Raw genomic sequence first — 10,708 nt, 5'->3', positions numbered from 1 at the left:
GATGCGTTTGTTATTTTAAACAATAAATTCGTGTAGTTGCATAGTCCCATCCCTTAAAGTTATTTTCCTCCGACACGTGAAAGCGTGGGAAACGGACACACGAGAAGAGAGACAAAGATTGGGGGTGTTTCTATTATTGTTGAGGTTTCTTGCCATCTGAATTTTAGAGGCTTTTGGGGATTTTTATTATTCATGAGTTTATATCCCAATCAAGTACATGCTTCATATTTTAATATACTCTTTTATCTGTGTTTCATAGTATGTTTGAACTATGTTAGTTTGCAAAGATATAGACTGTTCATTTCATCTAATCTATTTGGAATAAGTCAATTTTAATTTGTATTAAACACGTCTTTGATAATGAGATTTTCTTCGACATGTCTTTCCTTTTCCCTATAGTCCTGTAGAGCCTGACAAGGATATTTTTGGCAATTATGATTTAATTAAATATTCCCTGAAGAGTTGCTATATAAAGCAAAGTCATATAAACAACTGACAGCCATTTGAAATCAATACTTTTAGAAGACATAATTCCCACCACTCTCATCAACGTCTTGAAAGAAGGCTTTGATTTAGCATGGATTAAATGTGGGATGGAAAGCTAACCTTCATTGTTGTTTTCACAGTCTCCAGAAATGTCATTTATAAAACATACCAGAAGGTTACTTGTATCAATAAATATAAGCGTAAAGAAAGTTGATTTTACAACTGTATTTGTATTCAGCCCTACATTCTTATAGGATAGGAACTATAATATCTGCTTGTTGCTCATACTTACTTACTGAAAATATTCTTAGTTGAAAATTGTCACTTTTTTTTCACTGAAAATACATTTTTGGAGGATGAAAGTGAAGGTAGAAAAGAATGAGTATGAAGTATCAGTCTTGTGTAAGAGCGCAATAATCTAAAAGTTAAAAACACACCTCCAAATTAAAAAAAAATAATAAAATTAACACTAATGCTTTTTTTTTTTATATGCTGTATTCTAAGGAGTAGTCCCAAATGATGACTAGTCTTCACTTTTTCTTTAATTCCAGTGAATGTTGTCCTTTTACCTCTTCCTATATCCCTATCCATTTTGCAACTTCAGTTTCCTTGTACTGATACATTTACTTTTCAAAAAATAGACAAAAATAGTCTGAAATTCCAAAATTCAGAATACTTTATACATTTGTTTTTAGTATATAAATGTAAACAATATCAGCAAAAATAAATGGGGAAAAAAACCTAACTGAAAAGAAAAAGGAAATTTATTGTCTTAAATCATGGGTGTATTTTGATATTACATTAGGACTTTATGCTAAGGAAAATTCTGCTTTGATTTAATATCAGCCTTTAATATTTCCCATTGTTAACCTTTTTCCATCTTTTGAAATTAGTGGTCCTTATTTTAGAGACACTAAACTAGAAGGATCACTAAGATTAAAGGAAATTCTCAAGAAGACAAAAGAATGTCTTTGCGGTTAAGTCTAGAAACACTTGCCTATTAGGCAATTGTCTAATTCCTTCTTAACACTCTTGTGTTGGAGTATTGGCAGATTCCTTGATGCATATTAGTCTGTACTCCTTCCCAAACTTTTGGTTTTCATTTTGCTGAAGCCTTGATACAGAATTTCCTAACGATGACTTAAAGAGATTAGTTGCTTAAAACAATATGTTTTTCTATCTGCTTCAAATTTTCTGTCTTCCAATGTGACTGAACAACCACAAGTTCTTGTCTTATGAACCATTTTGAATAATGCTACTTCACCTCTTCATGTACACCATACACTAAACATGCCTGTTTTCTCTTATTTACCTGCTGCTCTAGCCTTTCCAGGATCGCTGCAATTTTAGCTATCAATTCAAACAGAAGATTGCAACCTCATGTTTGCTGGGGATCTGTATATGGCGTCCTTATTTAGAGCAGGTGAAAAATGTAAGTGAATTCATACATTAACTAAAAAAGGGCAGGAAATATTCAATATCCACACTGCCATATCAACACCCACAGTGCTGTATGAACAGATAAAAGTCTCAGCTGTAAGCAGAAAACTTTAACTCATTATCTTCATTTCAAGAAGATGAATAAAACTTAGTATCAACTGCTTCATTTTGAAAAAGATGCACTGAACTCAAATGAGAAGGAAATGGAAGAGAAACAGTATTAGCAATATTTCCTCACATAGAATCTGCAAATTGCATTCACCATCACTGCTCATTCTAACAAAAAAAGGGGAAGGGACAATACACAAAGCCCTGCAAACCATTGCATGTCATGTTAACACCAAAATATGAACTAGAGATATTTGACAGCTTCTTACATTCTTACCTATGAAATGTTACTACCTTAACTCCTGTGCCATGGGTGTAGGGTGATGTATACACTGCTGAACCAGTACATGAGGAAGAAGCAAGGACTTGCAAAGGTAACCAGCCAAATGGAATACTAGTGAAACCTATGTACCTGAATGTGCATTGCATCTTGTATATCTAATGCTAAACAAGAGAAGTGAGAAGCTGGGATTATAGAGAATAAGGTCTAGGATTGTGGATGACTCTCAATATCAGGAAATTACTTGACAGCATGGAAAAGACACCAAGATTAATAACATTACTATTGTTATTTCCATCATTATATGGTGGTGATGGGAGCTAACTACAGGTAAATACGAAGTTTTCAATGCCAAAAGGAGAGCAATTTTATTCATGAATTCAGTAAAGAATTAAATATTTTAGTATAAGCATTTGAATAATAGAAGTGTGATCCATCTGTCAAGATGCTGAGCTTCCAGAGGGGAATGTAAGATACATCTATGCAGACATCTTTAACTGAGATGGTTACTGAGTTTCCTGCCAGTCAGAGAGAAATGGGTACATGAGGGAAATAATTCAAGTCAGCTTAATAAAAATGTTTAAACCAGGTCAGAGTAACTGTCACCTGAACATAGTCTCATTTTACAAAAGCCTTTTTTGCATGATTATTTTAAATAAAGTTCTGTTGCCTAGAGAGGAGAGAGAGGAGAAAACTGATTTGATTTTTGTGACCCCTCAGTTCCACAACTGCAAATGATCACTGGGAATTGTCTGCAACCTATGGTAATTTATCATGAGTTACTCAAGGGATAAGAGACATTCTTACCATGCTGGTGTATTTTTGTATCTAAAAGAGACAAAGATTCAGAATAAACTCTAGCTGGGTCAGGTGAAAAATTTAGGAATCTTTGACAATAACACTGTATTACAATAATATTAACATATGTTTACAGTGTGTGGCTTTCACACAGGTCCATTAGGTCAGGATTTGACATTTATAGAATTCTTTGAACCTTATTTATATGTTACAATTTTTCTTGAATCAGTTCCTTTACTCTGGCATCCATTGCTCATCAGGTTTTTGGTGCATTTTTTTTGAGGTTTTGCTTAGAAAATTAAGTCTAGGAATGCTTTAAGAACAACTGCAAGCCTCTATCAGTATTTAAATGCTGTTAGCTTCAGCAGTTGAAAATAGTCCCCTTGAACATGTGGATGATGACACACACAAGACAATCCTATCTGCAGGAGCTGAATTTTTATTCTGCTTGCCAAAGGCGAGTCTGCACTGGCAGCTTTTCTACTCAAGTGCAGGTGTTTTCCCCTCTGCCCACGGCTGTTGTGCATGACAGATGGACCAATAATATAAAAAAGCAAATTCTGAACTTAGCATTTAAGAGCATTGAAGATAACTTTTGAACAGGAAAAACTGTTTATATTATTTTGATTATCTGCAACTGCATTATTCTTCTGTTTAAGGATTTTAAATAAGGAATAATCTTATGTTACCATATAGACTAAAAAGAGGGACTCTCCAGACACTGAGTAGCTGTTGTGCAAGATCACTTTGCTCAAATTAAGAAGTATACCATCTGGCAGGTGTCTTGTACCTGTCATTGGGGATGACGATCAAAATAAAGACTCTTTTTGATCAAGAATATAATATACGTATCTATAAGTCTTACCTGTTTGGGATTTAGAGGTGTCATTTATCATGCTCTCTTGTATCTTCCTGTTTTCATCAGCCCAAATTCTGAGATCTCATCCCAAAGAAAATATACAAAACCTGTTTTATTTAATGCAGGTGAAACAAGTTGTGACTAATCTGGTAACACTTCTGTGGGTCAGAGCCTTGTTATGTACTTTTTACACATTTTTAATGACTTATATTTGTTTCTCGCCCGTCCCAATGCCACTGTAGAAACTCACTATTCCATCTTTGTAATCAGCTCTCAGACACAGTTGGAGATATTATAAATAAAAGTCTCACTGGAATTTTTCAGTTATGGACTGACTCCATGAGGTAAAAACCCCCAGAATTAACAATTTTGAATTAAAGAACCAAAACTTTATACGTAATTTTCCAATTACTATTTGATCTTTAATCAACTATCAAGTGAGCATAAACCTGGTATTAACTAACTGCTCTCTGAAAATATTTGTTGATTGCAATCTTCAGTAGAATATTTTCATTCCAGCGAAATCTCGTGTTAGCCCACACTCCCATTTCTTTAGCATTCATTGATTGAAATTTTCTATTATCTAAGTTGTCCGTGCCTTCGAAATACACAAGCTTCTTTGGTGTATGTCATCAGAGATGTCAAGCAGTACAGGTATAAAATGACAGTTACTTTGATTTTATTTTCCTAAACTACTTTCCTTCCCTCCTTCATAAATCAACTTAATTCCTTACTCCCTTCTCTCCCCACACACAGGATTTCAAAGAGAAAGCTCTTCTCCCTTGCCTTACTTCCTTCTGCTATGTTTTGTTTGGTTGTGAATTTTTCTTGTTACATAACAAATTCTATTAGTTGCCATGAAAAAATAGTTACACATATTGATATCAAGGGCTCTAAATTTTTGTATCTCTCACACATTTTCCATGTGTACTGGGCTGAACCAATATTGCTGTTTCTTGTTTTAACCTAATAAGTTTGCCATGTCTATGTCTTGTAGACCCACCTGTTTTGTTTTATTCTGCTGGTAACTTTTTAAGTGCAAACATAGATTCCACATATTCAGCTTGTCCCACCAGTGTCCTGCATCAAAAGCTGTAAGAGACACTGGAGGTTTGTAAGAAAACATTTGAATACCGACTCCCTGGGTCATCCTATACAATCTTCCCCCCAACCCCAACCTACCCTGTTACAAAACTCGTTCTTTGAGAAATAGAAGGAACATATTTCAGCATGAGTAACTTAATTTGAGTACCTGTATATCCATGTTGAAGAATTTTTTTATATAAGCCTCCAAGTTAAAGTAAAATAGACCACCGCATTCTTTTAAAGCTTTCAAATTATGATTGTAACATGCTAATAAAATGTAAAGATAAAAGTGCAACCAGAAAATATGTACCTTTTTCAATATATTTGAAGGTATTCTATGATAAGTTCCTTAAACAATCACGTTGATCTAGCAAAGTTATTTTCTCAGCTATCTCTGAAATCTGATAGCAAATTAACCCAATTGCATTGAGCATTATCCAGCCTCATCTGAAGCACATACTTTACATGAGCTATAGAGGCTCCTCCTTCAGTCTGGTATTATCACCTAATGAAGCTGTTCTTAATGAAAGAATTTCTTTTTGGCCCTTAGATTTGAAGATCTGACCATATAAACCCTGCTACTTCTTTCTAATAAATTGTTATTGCCAGTTTGTATATGCTTTGCTGCATATATTATACAGAGGATAGTTCTAGTAACTGTTTTGAAAATTACGATGGCAAATGAGATAAGACTATATTATGAATAGCAGCAAGAAATAAAAGAAGATGAAAAAAACTCTATCTCTTTCTATCGGGTTGTGCTTGAATATAAATGTACAGTGTATGAGTTTACTAGTTTAGTCATGAATGTGACAATCAGATTAATAAATTTTCCTTGGTTGAAAGTGAAAATAAACAGCAAAAATGTCAGTAAAAAAACCCCAAAACCAAAAATGATGTTTAGACAATGATTTATGATGTGAAACTGTTGAATTTATGAGATACTGTGGTCCCCCCTAAAATGGTTCTCATCTCACACCCATACATGAGACACCAGACTGCTCACACATATGTTTCACCATTGTAAACAGTACAGTTTCTAACTTTGTTCTTACATAAAGTGTGATTTAAAAAGCACTTAAGACCATTGTCAACAATATTAGTGGTCTTTAGAGAAAATTTTGTGATTAAATAAATGTCTTTCCTCATCTCTTCTTTGAATATATAACAAAAATTACATTCCTGTAAATATCTTAAGACAATATTTAACTTGTCATACTCTCAGAGCATGCAATTTTTTTTCCGTCATGTGTTTTCAGGAAAGTTCTATCAGACAGAACATCAATTATATTTTCAGCACAGTTTTCTGCTAAGGGAGTTCTATGACTTTCTTTTACATGTTTTAGAGTTTTTAAACTATGATTACAAAAGACAATATTATGGGTATTTTTACTTGAGTGTAAGAAAATTTTTAAAATAGTATAACATAGAAGTAACACTTTGGATAATTATATATGTTTTAGAGTGAAAACTAGTCCATTTGTTTAAAACAAGTATCATACATACAATTATGAGGTACTTGAATACCTTGGTTCACTATGGCAAAATAAATGAGAAAAAAAGGAAAATATTTTGGAATAAAAAGTGGAACTCCAACCAAAAACTTTTAAATACCTTCAAAATTTTAAGTTTTTATTTTTCATATTTTGAAAGTTGTGTAATTTCAATCAAGGAAGATTCAGGATTTCAGGTTAAAGATGGAAATTTGAAGTGGAAAGAAATTTCAATGACTGAAGCTAAAATTCATGTAGAACACACCTGTGATAACAGTTCTGCTTACAGATTTTGAAGATGAAACTATTTAATCTTACTGAAAAGTTAATGCTAATTATGAAATTATTAGATCACTTGTGATTTAGATTTGCAGGACATGTAAAATACAGATTTTTTACAGTGGATGTGACAAATCAAGGTAAAGTTATTTTGAAACTTTTGACCAAAAAATATTAAGATCTAAATGTAAGGAATTGACAGTGAGAATTATCTGTGCCTTACTCTCCAAGACAACTGATAATGCTTCTAATAGGCTTAACTTTAGTTTTGTTTGATTTTTTTCCTGGTTTGCTTTGGTTTTCTTTTTCTGGTTTTTGGGGTTTTTGGTTTTGTTTCTTTTTTTTTGGTTGCTATGGTGATGTCCATTTTTTGTTTTGGTTGGTTGACTTTCTTTAGTTTACGTTTGTTTAACACTTCTCCATATCCCACCTTAATGGGGCTTAATCTTGGCTTAATGAATCTCAGGTCAGTCAAATTTGGTCTGAATTTGCATGAAGGTTTGCAAGAGAGAAGAAGAAATATGATATTTGGCAAATTTAGATCCACTGCCCACTTAGGTGGTGATGTGCTTGCAATAGGCTCTGTCTGCTCCTGTGCCAGCTACAAGTCACTGGTGAAAAATACAAGTAATTCAAATCATCAAATTGACAGTCATGCTGATGAACTGACATGTTAAGTATGTTAAAATCAAGCCTGTATTTCCACTGTTATAATTTTTATTCTTCTTTTAGATAACCATAAATAATGGTTAATATATTATATTATATATATAATATATTATATATTATATATAATATATATATATATATTATATATATAATATATATATATATATAATAAACCATAACTGATAAGATTTTTAGAAATCTCTTTTCTAAATATTGATGTAGTAAACTCTGGTAATTTTTAGTGGACAGAGCACTGTAAGGTCCTTCAAAAGGAGAAACAAAAATGCCTAAAGTAATATTTTTGTGGCATTTTATTTTCTGAAGTAATACCATGCTTAGGTGTGTATAACTCCTATGTAAAATAAAGTAACATTCAAATCATTATAGTTTAACAATATATATTTAACCAAAAGTTTGACGTATTCTCTTGGCCTATAAGCAGTTAAAGAATGTCAACTGAATAAAGTTTCTATAAAAGAAGATATCAGCCATAAAACTGTATGTTGTGTTATTTGCAGGATAAATTTGAGTCTGTTGTTTTTACACCATAAATCTCTCTCAGCTTTTCCTTTAGTTAGTATGGTTAGTTACAGTCTACGTGAAGTTTCTCATTTTCAAACAGTCCTGTCTTTACATGTTCTAAAAACCTAGATAATATTTAATTGGGCCCTTTTTTCCTCTTTGAAAAGATTTTGCAGAGTATACTTGCAATTACATTTATCTGAAAAGACTCACTTCTGCCTTCAGCTTTCCATTGAAGCAATATTATTCTTCCCTAGTGGTTTATAAGTAGAGTTGTTTTCATAGGATCTTGGATGTTACTCTTAATGCTACTTCAAACTTTTGGGGATCTATTTATGAGAATTGCTGAATAATAAGCTCACTAGATAGTTCTATCAGATTCTGACAGTTTCTGGAATGAAATTCAAATGTAGATGAGAAAATACCTCTTTGAAATCTTAAAGTTGTCAACAAACTTTGCTAAGTTGTACAGTTGCAAAGCACTGTAAACACACGGAGCACAATGGTATAATGGCTGTTTCTATGAGAATCTATCCAGAAAGAAAATGCAATCTCTTTAAAGATACTGAAGAGTATGTCTAAATAACCTAATACACTGTATTACTTTAATGACTTCTATATTCACATGGCTTTGGATCCAATATCTTGTGGTTGTTAAAAATCTGTTCTAACATTCTTCTCTGCAAACACAGATTGAAAATGTGATTGAAAATACACTGTCTATATAGTCTATAAAAGTTTAGATTGTTATCCATATAACCTTTCCTTACATATTTAATCCACTTGACAGCTCTAGTCACAGGACTATGACTCTTTTACTGTATGCTTCACAGCTTTTTACTTCACATTGCACATTAACTGGAAAATTTGATTGATCCAACTGGCAGTTCTGGGTACTCCAGGGCAACATAAAAGCCCACAAGGTTATTCTTTTAAAATACCTAATATATTGGAATGAAAACTGGCTGAACATCCAGACCCAAAGACATGATAATTGGTGTCACAAAGGCTAGTTGGAGACAAGTCAGTAACAATGTACCTCATAGGACAATATCACATTCCATTCTGTTTTAATTTCATTTGAATTTTCATTAATGATCAGGATGATGAGACTGAGTGTGGCTTCTGCAGGTTTGAAGATGACACTAAATGGGAAGAGTGGCTGGTATGTCAGAGGGTCCTGCTGCCATTCAAAGGGACCTTGACAGGCTGGAGAAATGGGCTGACGGCAATGTCGGGAAGTCCAGCAAAGTCCTACAGCTGGGGAGGAACAATCCCATGCACCAGAATATGCTGAGGGTTAACTGGCTAGAAAACTCCTTGTCAGAAAGAGCCCTGGGCCTCCTGGTGGATCCAAGTCAATCATGAGTCAGCAATGTGCCCTTGTCACAGATAAGATATTAAGAACCAATTAGTGAGAGATGGCTCTGCATGAATTAGCATGCAAACAAGACCATATGCTGAAGTCATTAACACAGATACAATAAATGTGAGGAAGAGAGGCAAAGAGAGAAAAAGACATAGAAAAGAATGGGGGGAGAGATTGAGAGATCAGGCAGAAGATAGTCACCATCCATGGATCAGCAGTGTGCAGTTGATCCTCCTTCACCCTGATGTTCTTGGTAATGGGGATCCCAAGGTATTTCAAAACTTCACTATTTATACATTTTTGCAGAGGAATTTATGCTCATTGGCTATAGAATTCTCTTATTCTTTTGGTTAAGTGATTCCCTTGCTTCTAATGAAAATTAGTCACATTCTCAGTCTTTATCTTCTTTTGAGTTGTTGGTGGCTGTGGTCTTCTCCTGCCAGAATTACCTTTTGCCCAGTCCAAGCAAATTTCATCACAATTGCTGAGCTGGTTTTCCTTCTGGCCCATAAATTCTGCCATTATTAGCAATACATTCTTCTTCCCCAGTTTTGTTTACCTCTCCCTAGGCCTGAGATAATATTTGGACAATAGTACCACTTTTATCTTATCTCAAGTTCCCATCACTGGTGGCTTAACTTACAGTCCAAGCTCCAGGTATCCACGGAGGCATATTCAGGGGGTAGGGGGGTTTTGGTGGTCACAGATACCATCTGTCCCATAACTGACAATGATTTTTGTTTGACCAGTGGTATGTGTACAACCAGTTGCTTCTTTACACAGTTTGCCATTGTGTGAATTTTGTGTGGATGCATTACCCAGGATGTGCTAACCAGATCTTGCCTGCCCAGGCCTGGAGTTAGTGCCACATTGTCACTCCATTCTATGCTTATCTCATGGCAAAGTCCTTCTGTGGTAACAGTGTTTGAGACAGGCAAATGTGCTCTTTAAGTCCTTACAGAAGGCTGATGTTACACTGGGCTGCATTAGGAGGAGTGTGGCAGGATGGGGGAGATGATCCTTCCCCAGCCCTGGTGAGGCCACACCTGGGGTTGAAATAGCAAATAATAATAATAATAATAAATCATGAGCCTTGTCAGTTTATGAGTAACTAATGGTTCTCTTGATCCTGAATTTACAATACAGTGCCCTGATCAGAAAATATTTTTTAAAAAATTTTCACATATAATTTATTTTGGTGATCAAGACAATGAATACCGCTTCATGAGAAAAAAGATTTGTACGTGCATCCTTTGAAATCATGTACATCAAAGGAGATTGCAAAATTTATATGACCTTTAGAACATATCTGCATATAT

Source organism: Corvus hawaiiensis, chromosome 26 (genome assembly GCF_020740725.1).
Source record: "Corvus hawaiiensis isolate bCorHaw1 chromosome 26, bCorHaw1.pri.cur, whole genome shotgun sequence".
Classification (NCBI taxonomy): Eukaryota; Metazoa; Chordata; class Aves; order Passeriformes; family Corvidae; genus Corvus; species Corvus hawaiiensis.
This window is presented reverse-complemented; position numbering follows the sequence as displayed.